Source organism: Dendrobates tinctorius, unplaced genomic scaffold (genome assembly GCF_039654945.1).
Source record: "Dendrobates tinctorius isolate UK_male_01 unplaced genomic scaffold, ASM3965494v1 ptg000112l, whole genome shotgun sequence".
NCBI lineage: Eukaryota > Metazoa > Chordata > Amphibia > Anura > Dendrobatidae > Dendrobates > Dendrobates tinctorius.
This window is the reverse complement of record NW_027361780.1, coordinates 93,338-104,451: the sequence shown is the minus strand read 5'-3', so window position 1 is coordinate 104,451 and position 11,114 is coordinate 93,338. Positions and strand designations below refer to the sequence as shown.

The following is an 11,114-nucleotide window of genomic DNA, read 5'->3' as shown; positions in this document are numbered from 1 at the left end:
AAAATGGCGTATCCGCTTTTCTTGTGGCGGATCCGCCATTTTTTCCCATTGAGATACATTAGTGGCGGATGGTCGTCCGTAACGTCCGCTATTCGGCGAATCCGCCATATTCCAGGCGGATTCTGTCTGATGTGGACGGAGCTTGCAACATTTTTTGGCGCCGTCAAAATGGCGGACAACGGCGGATCCACCGTCGTCCACCATGCTGTAGAATCGGCGCCTATGGGCGGCGGATCCGCTATTTTGCGGAATCCGCCAAATCGCACTGAGCATGCTCAGAAAAAAAGATACTTTTACAAACAGTCCCAAAACTGTATAAGGTGGGCTAATTAATCATTGGGCCCAGACATCCGGCACCAGCCAGACTGAGAAGACACAGCGCAAGCCAGACAGCACCTGCCCAGCAGAAAGACCCCCAGCTGAAGAAAGAGAGAGAGCCTGCCAGCCTGCCATACCCCAGCTGCAAGAGGCCTGCCAGCACCTGCCCAGCAACAAGCCAGGACGCAGAGGCCTGCTACCAAGCCACCAAAGCCTGCAATTGTGTGAGTATTAAACTATTTGTGTGGGGCATGTCTGTGTGTGTCTGTGGCTTGTCTGCCTGTGTGTGTGTGGCCTGCGTGTTTGTGTGTGTGTGTGGTCTGCCTTCCTGCATGTATGTTCGTGGCCTCCCAGTGTTGCATGTCTGTTTGTGTGTGTGTGTATTATTATTATGCTTTTTTTTCATACTTTAATTGTTTTTCTGTTGCATGTGTACAGAATTTTATTTTCATACTACTGTAATTTTATTTTAATATTTGCAAGTATGCTGGGATTGTGTTCTGTGTGCATTGTATGTGGTGTAACTGGTATTGTATGTGGTGTAATTGGGCCCAGACATCCGGCACCAGCCACACTGAAGACACAGAGCCAGACATCCGGCACCAGCCAGACTGATAGAAGGAGACCGAGCTAGAGCTATAAAACCTGCCTGCCCAGCTGTAAGTCTTCCAACTGCAAGACCCCTGGAGCATGTGTGTGTGTGGCCTGTCTGTCTGTGTGTGTGGCATGCGTGTTTGTGTGTGTGTGGGTTTTTTTTATCATACTTTAATTGTTTTTCTGTTGCATGTGTACAGAATTTTATTTTCACAGTAATGTAATGTTTTTCCATATTTGCAATTGTGCTAAAATATTTGTGTGGGGCATGTCTGTGTGTCTGTAGCTTGTCTGCATGTGTGTCGTGTGTGTGTGTGGCATGCGTGTTTGTGTGTGTGGTTTTTTTTTCATACTTTAATTGTTTTTCTGTTGCATGTGTATTGCATTTTATTTTCATATTTGCAATTGTGGTGTGATTGTGTTGTGTATTGTATCTGTTGTATATCACTTTTTTTATTTTTTATTTATTGTGGTATTTTAAATAAAGAGCAGAGTAGCTCCTACTTGTGGAAGAAAAAAATTAATAAAAACTGTCCGTTGTATTATTTAGAAACCAGGTAAAATTAAGTATGGGTATATGAAGTGTTGGTTTTTGGTATACAAGTGTTACTCAAGTGAGAGTTTTTCAGGGAATTTACTCATGAAAACACTTACTCTCAGTGAGAGTTGGAATTTACACACATTAAAACACTTTCAATTTTACACACATGAAAAGACTTGGGTATACTCTCAGTGAGAGTTTAAGGGAATTTTACACACATGAAAATACTTCGGTATACTCTCAGTAAGAGTTGAAGGGAATTTTACACACATGAAAATACTTCGGTATACTCTCAGTGAGAGTTGGAATTTACACACATTAAAACACTTAGAATTTTTGCACACATGGAAAGACTTGGGTTTACTCTCAGTGAGAGTTTAAGGAAATTTTACACACATGAAAACACTTGGGTATACTCTCAGTGAGAGTTTAGGGGAATGTACACACATGAAAATACAAGGGTATACTATATGACTTTTGGGGAATTACTCACCCAATCACAGTGTGCTACTCTCAGTGAGAGATTGTAAGGGAATTTACACACATCCAAACACTAAAAGTATGAGTATACTCAGGAATTACACACATGCAATCACAGTGTGGTTACTGTCAGTGAGAGATTTTCAGGGAATTTACACACATTAATACCAATGAAGGTTTTATTTTTTTATGTTATGATAATTCTCTTTATACTTGCAGATCCGTTCAGGAAGCAGCAGCACCTCCTGGAACAACACAGCAGCAGAAGAAATCCGCCAGCTAGGCCGCAGCAGTTAGCAAAGCACTTCTATTTTCCTGTAAGTATATTGACCTGAAAGCTTTGATATCCTTTGTATAGTAGCTTTACAAGTGTTTTTTATACTTGCAGATCCGTTCAGGAAGCAGCAGCACCTCCTGGAACAACACAGCAGCAGCAGAAGAAATCTGCCAGCTAGGCTGCAGCAGTTAGCAAAGCACTTCTATTTTCCTGTAAGTATATTGACATGAAAGCTTTGATATCCTTTGTATAGTAGCTTTACAAGTGTCTTTTATACTTGCAGATCCATTCAGGAAGCAGCAGCACCTCCTGGAACAACACAGCAGCAGCAGAAGAAATCCCCCAGCTAGGCCGCAGCAGTTTGAGAAATGTCTTCTTCTGGGAGCTCCCCCTCACAGCAACAGCCAACTGAGGTTAGATAAATGTTTTTATTTAACTATTATTTTACAGGTTTTTTTTTTTACAATATATACATTTATTATGTATTCACAGGAACCTGAATCTGAGGAGCTACCAGGAGGAGACATGCAGGGTGGAGAGACGCAAGGAGGGGGCGCGCAGAGTGTAAGTTTAGCACATACATACATAATGCTACACCCAACACAAACATTCATCACAGCACACACAATAACTACGCATCCATCCAACCCAAATTTATCTTTTTTTTTATTTTTTTACAGTCTTCACAATCTGGTGCCCGCACAAGAGCGACTCCCAGGACATCCCAGCGTCGTCGAGGTGCTGGCTCTGGTGGTCGGTGAACGGTAAGTAACCCTTAGCTAATTGATTAATGAACCTCATGTGTTTAAATTGAATGTAAATTTTTTTTTTTTTCTTCACCGGTTTGACAGCGTGCTCCCCAGAGACTGTTTGAGGAGGGTCTCATAATAGAGACGGACGACCTCATCCAGGCAGTGCAATCACAGGAGCCGCTGTGGAACATGGCAAACCGATACAACACCGACCGAACGACGGCTCTGGGATGAGGTGTGTTCGGAGGTAGTAGACAACTGGGAGGAGCTCGATGCGAGGGCCAGGGATTTTGTGCGTAAGTATTCTAATTTCAGTAACTTGATTTACAGCATGTGAAGTGTCGAATACTAACCACTTTGTTTTTTTCCTTCACAGGTGAGAGTGTTATCACACGGTGGCGGTCGCTCAGGGATCGCTTCAAGAGGGACTTCAACAAGGAGATGCAGGCCCCGAGTGGATCAGGAGGACGCCGGAGCACCCAGTACAAAAATTACAGAGCCCTGGCGTTCCTCAGGTCGACGATGGTGAGCAGAAGGTAAATATTCCACACACCATTTCTGTAGTACAAATGTTGACATGTTTAACCTAATTTTTTTTTTCAGCAATGCTAAATGAAATATAAAGATATTAATATACTTTTTTTCTCTTTTTTTTTAGCACTGTCTGCAGCACTCGGGAGCCTGCTTCTGTGTTGCCTCCCTCTGGAGGGATCCCTTCAGAGACTGCCCCCGGTGACCACATCGAGGTATCCGACCCCGACCCCTCCCTACCTTCCCTCTTGTCTCATCCCTCTATCCCCTCCTCCAGCACTGGAGCAGCAGGGCAGACTTCATCACATGAAGCTGCTGGTGACAACTTACAGTACCCTTTACCCCATCCCTCTGACACTGCCGCAACATCTCAACCAACTTTTGGTTCTGGTCGGCAGCGTATGAGGAGTCAGGAAAGGATGACCTTGTCTGACTGTTTGAGTCTGAACACATCTGTCCAGCATGGTTTCCATACTTATGGAGAACGGTTATCTTCTGGGTTGACCATGATCAATCAAAGCATCATGGAACTCAGAAGATACATTGAACAGATGAATTCAGAGTCAAACCAGACGCCGAGACATATCTTTTTTCAATCCGTTGTCCGGCAAATGAAAGGTTTAAGTACTCACCAGCAGATGCGTGTGATGCAAGCCTGTCACAATACTCTAGTGGAGGTACTCTCAGAAGCATCCCATCCTCCCTCTGTCCATCCTTCCACCACCATCCATCATACAACCATCCCTCCTCCTACCACTCTCTCTCCTTTCTCTAGTTCCCCATTCCATTCTTCCCAGTACCTTCCTTCCCCATTGCATTATACCCCAATGCCCTCACCATACCCACCCCCACACACACCTTCAATGTTCCTACAAACCTCGTCTGTCCATCCACTCCCGTCCCAACCTCATGTTTTCACCCCCCCCTTCCACCTCTGATCCTCACCAACTCCCTTCCCAGTCCTCCACCCCCCCCCGATGTGGTCAACCCTGTTATCCCCTCCGATGGTATTGTTGGGTGGAGATACTAACAGTTGTAAGGTGTTTGTAATAAAAATAATTTTTGTATTAAAAAAAAAAAATTTGTACAAAAATTTTTTTATTTACCAATAAAAAAAGTTTGAAAAAATTTGACAAATAAATTTTTTTTGTTAAAAAGAACTTTATTGTGTAGTTTATTTTTTTTTATTTAATTCTTGGTAAAGGTTGAAAGTACACCAGTGGTGTAAAAGGGAAAAAAAACACAACTCTTGGTAACATTTTAAAGTAAGCTGGTGGTGAGGTAAAAAAAAAAACAAAAACAAACACAACGAGTACACTGGTGGTGAGGAACAAACAAACAAACACAACAAGTACACTGGTGGTGAGGTAAAAAAAACAAACAAACACAACAAGTACACTGGTGGTGAGGTAAAAAAAAAACAAACAACAAGTACACTGGTGGTGAGGTAAAAAAACAAACAAATACAACAAGTACACTGGTGGTGAGGTTAAAAAAAAAACACTTGGTAACATTTAAAAGTACACTGGTGGTGTACAAGGTAAAAAAACACAACACTTGGTAACATTTTACAGTAAACCGTTGGTGAAAATGTGGCGTCCCTGAGGCTTCAGTCGCCACAGAGGTACTGCACCTTCTCCTAAGGTGTAGTGCCCCACCATCCAGGTAAGGTGGGAACTCCTGACCATGCTCCACACCTGCATTCCACACACAGGATAGTTCAGTGGGGCCACCTAACAGCTTCAGGCTGGGGGTTAGCAGGGCACCCCTCGTAGAACTCTGCTTCGTAACACGAGATGTGCTGGGAGGCGGGTGGAGAGAGATGATACAAAAGAGTGGGAAGAGTGAAAGTTAGTTAGAGGAGAGAGAAGATGGGTGTCTGAGGGACGTGCTTCAGCAGGTCCCAGTGATCTGGGCTGCTGGCACGAGAAAGACCAGAGAAAGAGACTGATAAGATTGATAACCTAACCATCCATAAGAGAGAGAGAACAGATCGGAACAAAGGAGAATAGAAGGACGGTGGGAAGCAGGTTGAGAAAGAGAGAGAACCCTTCCAGTCCAGAGAGCGCAAAGGCCGGGGCCCGGTCCTCGAGGTTGATTGGATCTTTATGTCCGGCAACAGACACCGGAGTAGTGAGCCGCCAACGCCTTGCTCCCATCATAGACTTGGGACACAACAGCATCTGAATAGAGGGCCGGGACGCAGAGTGGAGTCCCCGAAGCAGGCTACAGCTGTCTGTCATACAAGTAAAGACTAGGAACACCTAGAGAGAGGCATTCCAGGGTAACTAAGTACTGGAGTGCTTCGCACCTAAAGGCGCATTGGAGGAGTCGTTCAGTAAGGTACACGATGGCGGAGTGTGGGAGAATCCTATCCTGCCTGGAGGTTGGCTGGAGCCCTGACCTGGAGAACACGGTATGGAGGCAGGCAGTTGTGTGAACTGCAAACCGTGAGTAAAGCTTTGGAACCGCATACTCTGGTGTCCTCCAGTTATTCCAGCACCGCTACACCTGAGTAACAACATCTATACCATTCTGCGCCTCCCCTCATCCATTGCACCTACACTGCCCTGGGACTACAGCTCCACCTGTGGGGAGCTACACCATCTTTGCTGCACCACACCATCAGTCCCAGCGGATCTGTATGCAGCGTTAGCTTACCATCTTACTTGCCAAACACCACAGGTGGCGTCAGGAACTATTCATATAAACTTTAACACGATTAATATCACCGCAATTGATATTGGGCGCCCAGTGCCACGGACCGGGTCACCGCTGCTGTGACACATTCCCGCTTTGACACCAGCCTGGTACCGAGTATCCCGCTGCCCTAGGTGTGCGAGGGCGACCCAAAAACACAACACTGTTATTACCCACAATTGGTATAAAAAAACTAAATTATACTATGTCATCTTGCCAGGCAAGTTTTCCCTCTGATGTCAGAAAATAATCTGCAAATGTGTCCCTCATTCTTACCACTGACCCAGTACTCCGAACAGTTGGCTGCTGATAATCCCACAATGTGGTTTCAGACAGATTTTCTTCTATGGAAACAGGTTCCTTTGAAAGTTCAAAGTTGTGCAGGATGACACCACCTCATCCACAGTCTGTTTTCATTTTTATGGCCATTAACAGGACTCTCCATTTTGCAGTTAAAATGCCATAAGCACACTCCACCACTCTGCGCGCTCTGGTCAATCGATAGTTATATATTTTTTTGCGGTGTGTCAATCCACGACTACCATATGGCTTGAGTAGGTGTTTGGACAGCTGAAATGCGTCGTCACCAACGCACACAAATGGCATTGGTGGGCCTGTTGTTCCAGGGAGTGGTCTGGGAGGTGGGAAAGCAAAACTGTCTCCATACAAACGACGGCCCATTGCGGACATCTTGAAGACCTGAGAATCATTTGAACGCCCATGCGCACCAATGTCCACGGCAATGAATTTGCATTTTGCGTCTGCAATGGCCATAAGTACAATAGAAAATAATTTCTTGTAGTTGTAAAATTCTGAACCAGATCCAATGGGTTTCACAATCTTGATATGCTTCCCATCCACGGCACCAATGCAATTTGGAAACTGGCAGATTTGTTGAAAGTTGTCAGCAATCTCCAGCCACCTCTCCTGTGTTGGCTCTGGGATGTATTCCATCTGTAGACAATCCCACAATGCACGGCAGGTTTGTTGTACAATTCCAGATATAGTTGAAATCCCAAGGCGGAACTGGTAATGGAGGGAGGTGAATGATTCTCCAGTTGCCTGGAAACTTGTGAAAAAAAGGGAAAAAAGTTAAATTAATACAAAATACAAGCCATAACATAACAAAAAAAAGTATGCTGAATCTGAAACCTTTTAAAAAATAGATAACTTAAGGAAACGGGTCACCATCAAACGCTCCGCCGGTGAAATAGAAAACCGCATGTAGGTGTCCCTTCTCCGGATTTGTTCTCCAACACGCTCCACCAATATCTCGAACAAGTCCTGCCTCATGCGCACATAGTTGAACTTGTCCAGGTTATCCCTCAATTCCAGGTATAGTGTTGAAAACATGCCTCGGGTAAACCTCTGCGCATTAATCGGATGAATCCACTGCCGTCGTCTCCTCATACGCAGGATTCGCAGTCTTCTTTTCTCCCTCTGGAGAGCAATAATTGCCAACCGATTGCAGTGGAGATCAAATTCCACACAGAAGCTGTCAACACTCGCAATAACTCCTTCTATCGCTGCCATTAGCGCTAAAACCTTTCAAAGATATTGTATTCCAACACCCTAGATATAGTTTTCCCTAGTTTCCAGTATCCAATCACATTTGGGAGCATTTTCCAAGAGCCAATCATATTTGGGAACATCCCATTTTGGAGGTGTGGAAAAACGGATCCGCAAGAAAACGGATCCAACCGATGGAAAAAATGGATGCCAGCTGATGGTACGGATCCGTTTTTTTATGGATCCGTACAAAAATCCGTATAGCGGATCCGGAAAAAAACGGATCCGTACCATCAGCTGGCTTCCGTTTTTACACATTTTTTGCAAATCCGCCATTTTCACTTTTTGGCGGATTTTAACTGATTTGAAAAAACTGAAGTGTGAAACAGGCCTAATCCGCAATGTGTGCACACACCCTAAGAGATCACCATACAGTATCATGTTATCAGCAGCACATCTACAGTTTACACCCCATAGTCCTCCATATAATATAATCTGCCCCATATTCCTCCATACAGTATAATACACTCCTCAGTCCTCCATAAAGTATAATACACTCCTCATAGCCCTCCATATATTAAAATACACTGCTCAGTCCTCCATATAGTATAATACACTCCTAATAGTTCATCATATAGTATAATGCACCGTCATAGTCACCCATGTAGTACAATTCACTTCCCATAGCATAATGCATCCCATAGTTCTTCATATAATGTATTCCCCATAGTCCTCGATACAGTATAATGCAGCCCACATATAGTATAATGCAGCCACCCCATAGAGCATAATGCAGCCACCCCACAAAGCATAATGCAGCCACCCCACAAAGTATAATGCAGCCCCACCATACAATATAATGTAACCCTCATAGAATATAATGCAGCCCACCTCTTATAGTATAATGCAGCCCCCCCTTAGAGAATAATGCAGCTACCCCAGAGTATAATGCAGCCACTCCACAGAATATAATGTAACCCCCCTATAGAATATAATGCAGCCCCACCCCCCATATAGTATAATGCAGCCCCTCCATAGAATATATGGCAACCCCCTCATAGGATATAATGCAGCCCCTTATATAGTATAATGTAGCCCCTCCATAGAATACAATGCAGCCATCCTCATACAGTATAATGCAGCCCCCATCGAATATAATATAATACAGCCCCCCCATAGAATATAATGCAGCCCCAAATAGAATACAGCCCACCTCCCCATAGAATATAATGTAGCCCCCATATTATATAACACAGCCTCCCCCTATAGAATATAATGTAAAATGTACCCCCATGGTATATAACACAGCCGCATAGTATATTGCCCAGCACCACATGGTATATAGCCCAGCCCACCATGGTATACAGCACAGCATGGTATATAGCCCATCATGGTATACAGGCTGTATACCATGCTGGGTGGTATACCATGGTGGGCTGTAAAATACAGCCCACCTTGGTATAATACAGCCCAGCATGGTGTAATACAGCCCAGCATGGTATAATACAGCCCAGCATGGTATATAGCCCCCCCAGAATGGTATAATATAGCCCAGCATGGTATAATACAGCCCAGCATGGTATATAGCCCCCCAGAATAGTATAATACAGCCCAGCATGGTATATAGCCCCCCCAGAATGGTATAATACAGCCCAGCATGGTATATAGCCCCCCAGAATTGTATAATACAGCCCAGCACGGTATAATACAGCCCAGCATGGTATATAACCCCCCAGAATGGTGTAATACAGCCCAGCATGGTATAATACAGCCCAGCATGGTATATAGTCCCCCAGCATGGTATAATACAGCCCAGCATGGTATAATACAACCCAGCATGGTATAATACAGCCCAGCATGGTATATACCCCCCCCAGAATGGTATAAACCAGCCCAGCTTGGTATAATACAGCCCAGCATGGTATATAGCCCCCCCAGAATGGTGTAATACAGCTCAGCATGGTATAATACAGCCCTGCATGGTATACAGCCCCCCAGCATGGTATAATACAGCCCAGCATGGTATATAGTCCACCCAGCATGGCATAATACAGCCCAGTACGGTATATAGCCCCCCCAGGATGGTATAATACAGCCCAGCACAGTATAATACAGCCCAGCACGGTATAATACAGCCCAGCATGGTATATAGCCCCCCCAGGATGGTGTAATACAGCCCAGCATGGCATATAGCCCCCCCAGCATGGTATGATACAGCCGAGCATGGTATATAGCCCCCCCAGAATGGTATAATACAGCCAAGCATGGTATAATACAGCCCAGCATGGTATATAGCCCCCCAGAATGGTGTAATACAGCCCAGCATGGTATAATACAGCCCAGCATGGTATATAGCCGCCCCCAGAATGGTATAATACAGCCCAGCACTGTATAATACAGCCCAGCATGGTATATAGCCCCCCAGAATGGTGTAATACAGCCCAGCATGGTATAATACAGCCCAGCATGGTATATAGCCGCCCCCAGAATGGTATAATACAGCCCAGCACTGTATAATACAGCCCAGCATGGTATATAGCCCCCACAGAATAGTATACTACAGCCCAGCATGGTATAATACACCCCAGCATGTTATATAGCCCGCCCAGCATGGTATAATACAGCCCAGCACGGTATAATACAGTCCAGCATGGTATATAGCCTGCCCAGCATGGTATAATACAGCCCAGCATGGTATAATAAAGCCCAGCATGGTATATAGCCCCCCCAGAATGGTAAAATACAGCCCAGCACGGTATATAGCCACCCCCCCAGAATGGTGTACTACAGCCCAGCACAGTATAATACAGAACAGCATGGTATATAGCCCCCCAGAATAGTATAATACAGCCCAGCATGGTATAATACGGCCCAGCATGGTATGATACAGCCGAGCATGGTATATAGCCCCCCAGAGTGGCCCCACAGTCCAGTACTCACACTCATTTAAAAAAAAAAAAAACAAACTCTCCTCATCTTCTCCTCGTGCCCACGCTGCTGGCTGCTCCTGTCTCCTCATGCTCTGTCTTGCACACAGTGAGAGCGCGATGACATCATCGCGCCCGTGCTGTGTCAGAGGCAGAGCGGGGAATGATGGGAGAGGGAACATCAGCTGACGCTCTCTCCTTCATCACTGCCTCCTTCAATGCGGAGGCGGGAGTCAGCGCTGGGGGCAGGCGGGCCCCCCTCCATCAAAGGGGCCCCATAGCGGCTGTGTGATGTGCCGCTGGCTGGGGGCCCCTGGCGGAGCGGGGGCCCTAGGCAGCTGCCTGGTCTACCGACCCTGGTAAGGGGCACTGAAGATGAAGCTGCAGCTGAGCTTGCCACCCTGTAGCTGTGGTGAGGTGCCAGTTGAGCCCTGCATTGTGTGAGCTGTGGGCACTATACAGTGTCCTGCCTGGTAACGCCAGTT

General features: G+C 45.4%; 1 long non-coding RNA gene across 1 annotated transcript; it reads left to right on the top strand.

Moving 5' to 3' along the window:
• Positions 1–2,197: 2,197 nt before the first annotated feature.
• On the top strand, positions 2,198–3,140 carry LOC141100974 (uncharacterized). The gene is made up of 4 exons (XR_012234834.1): positions 2,198–2,250; positions 2,322–2,422; positions 2,494–2,774; positions 2,891–3,140. It is a non-coding gene; the product is annotated as an uncharacterized lncRNA (long non-coding RNA).
• The last annotated feature ends 7,974 nt before the right edge of the window (positions 3,141–11,114 follow it).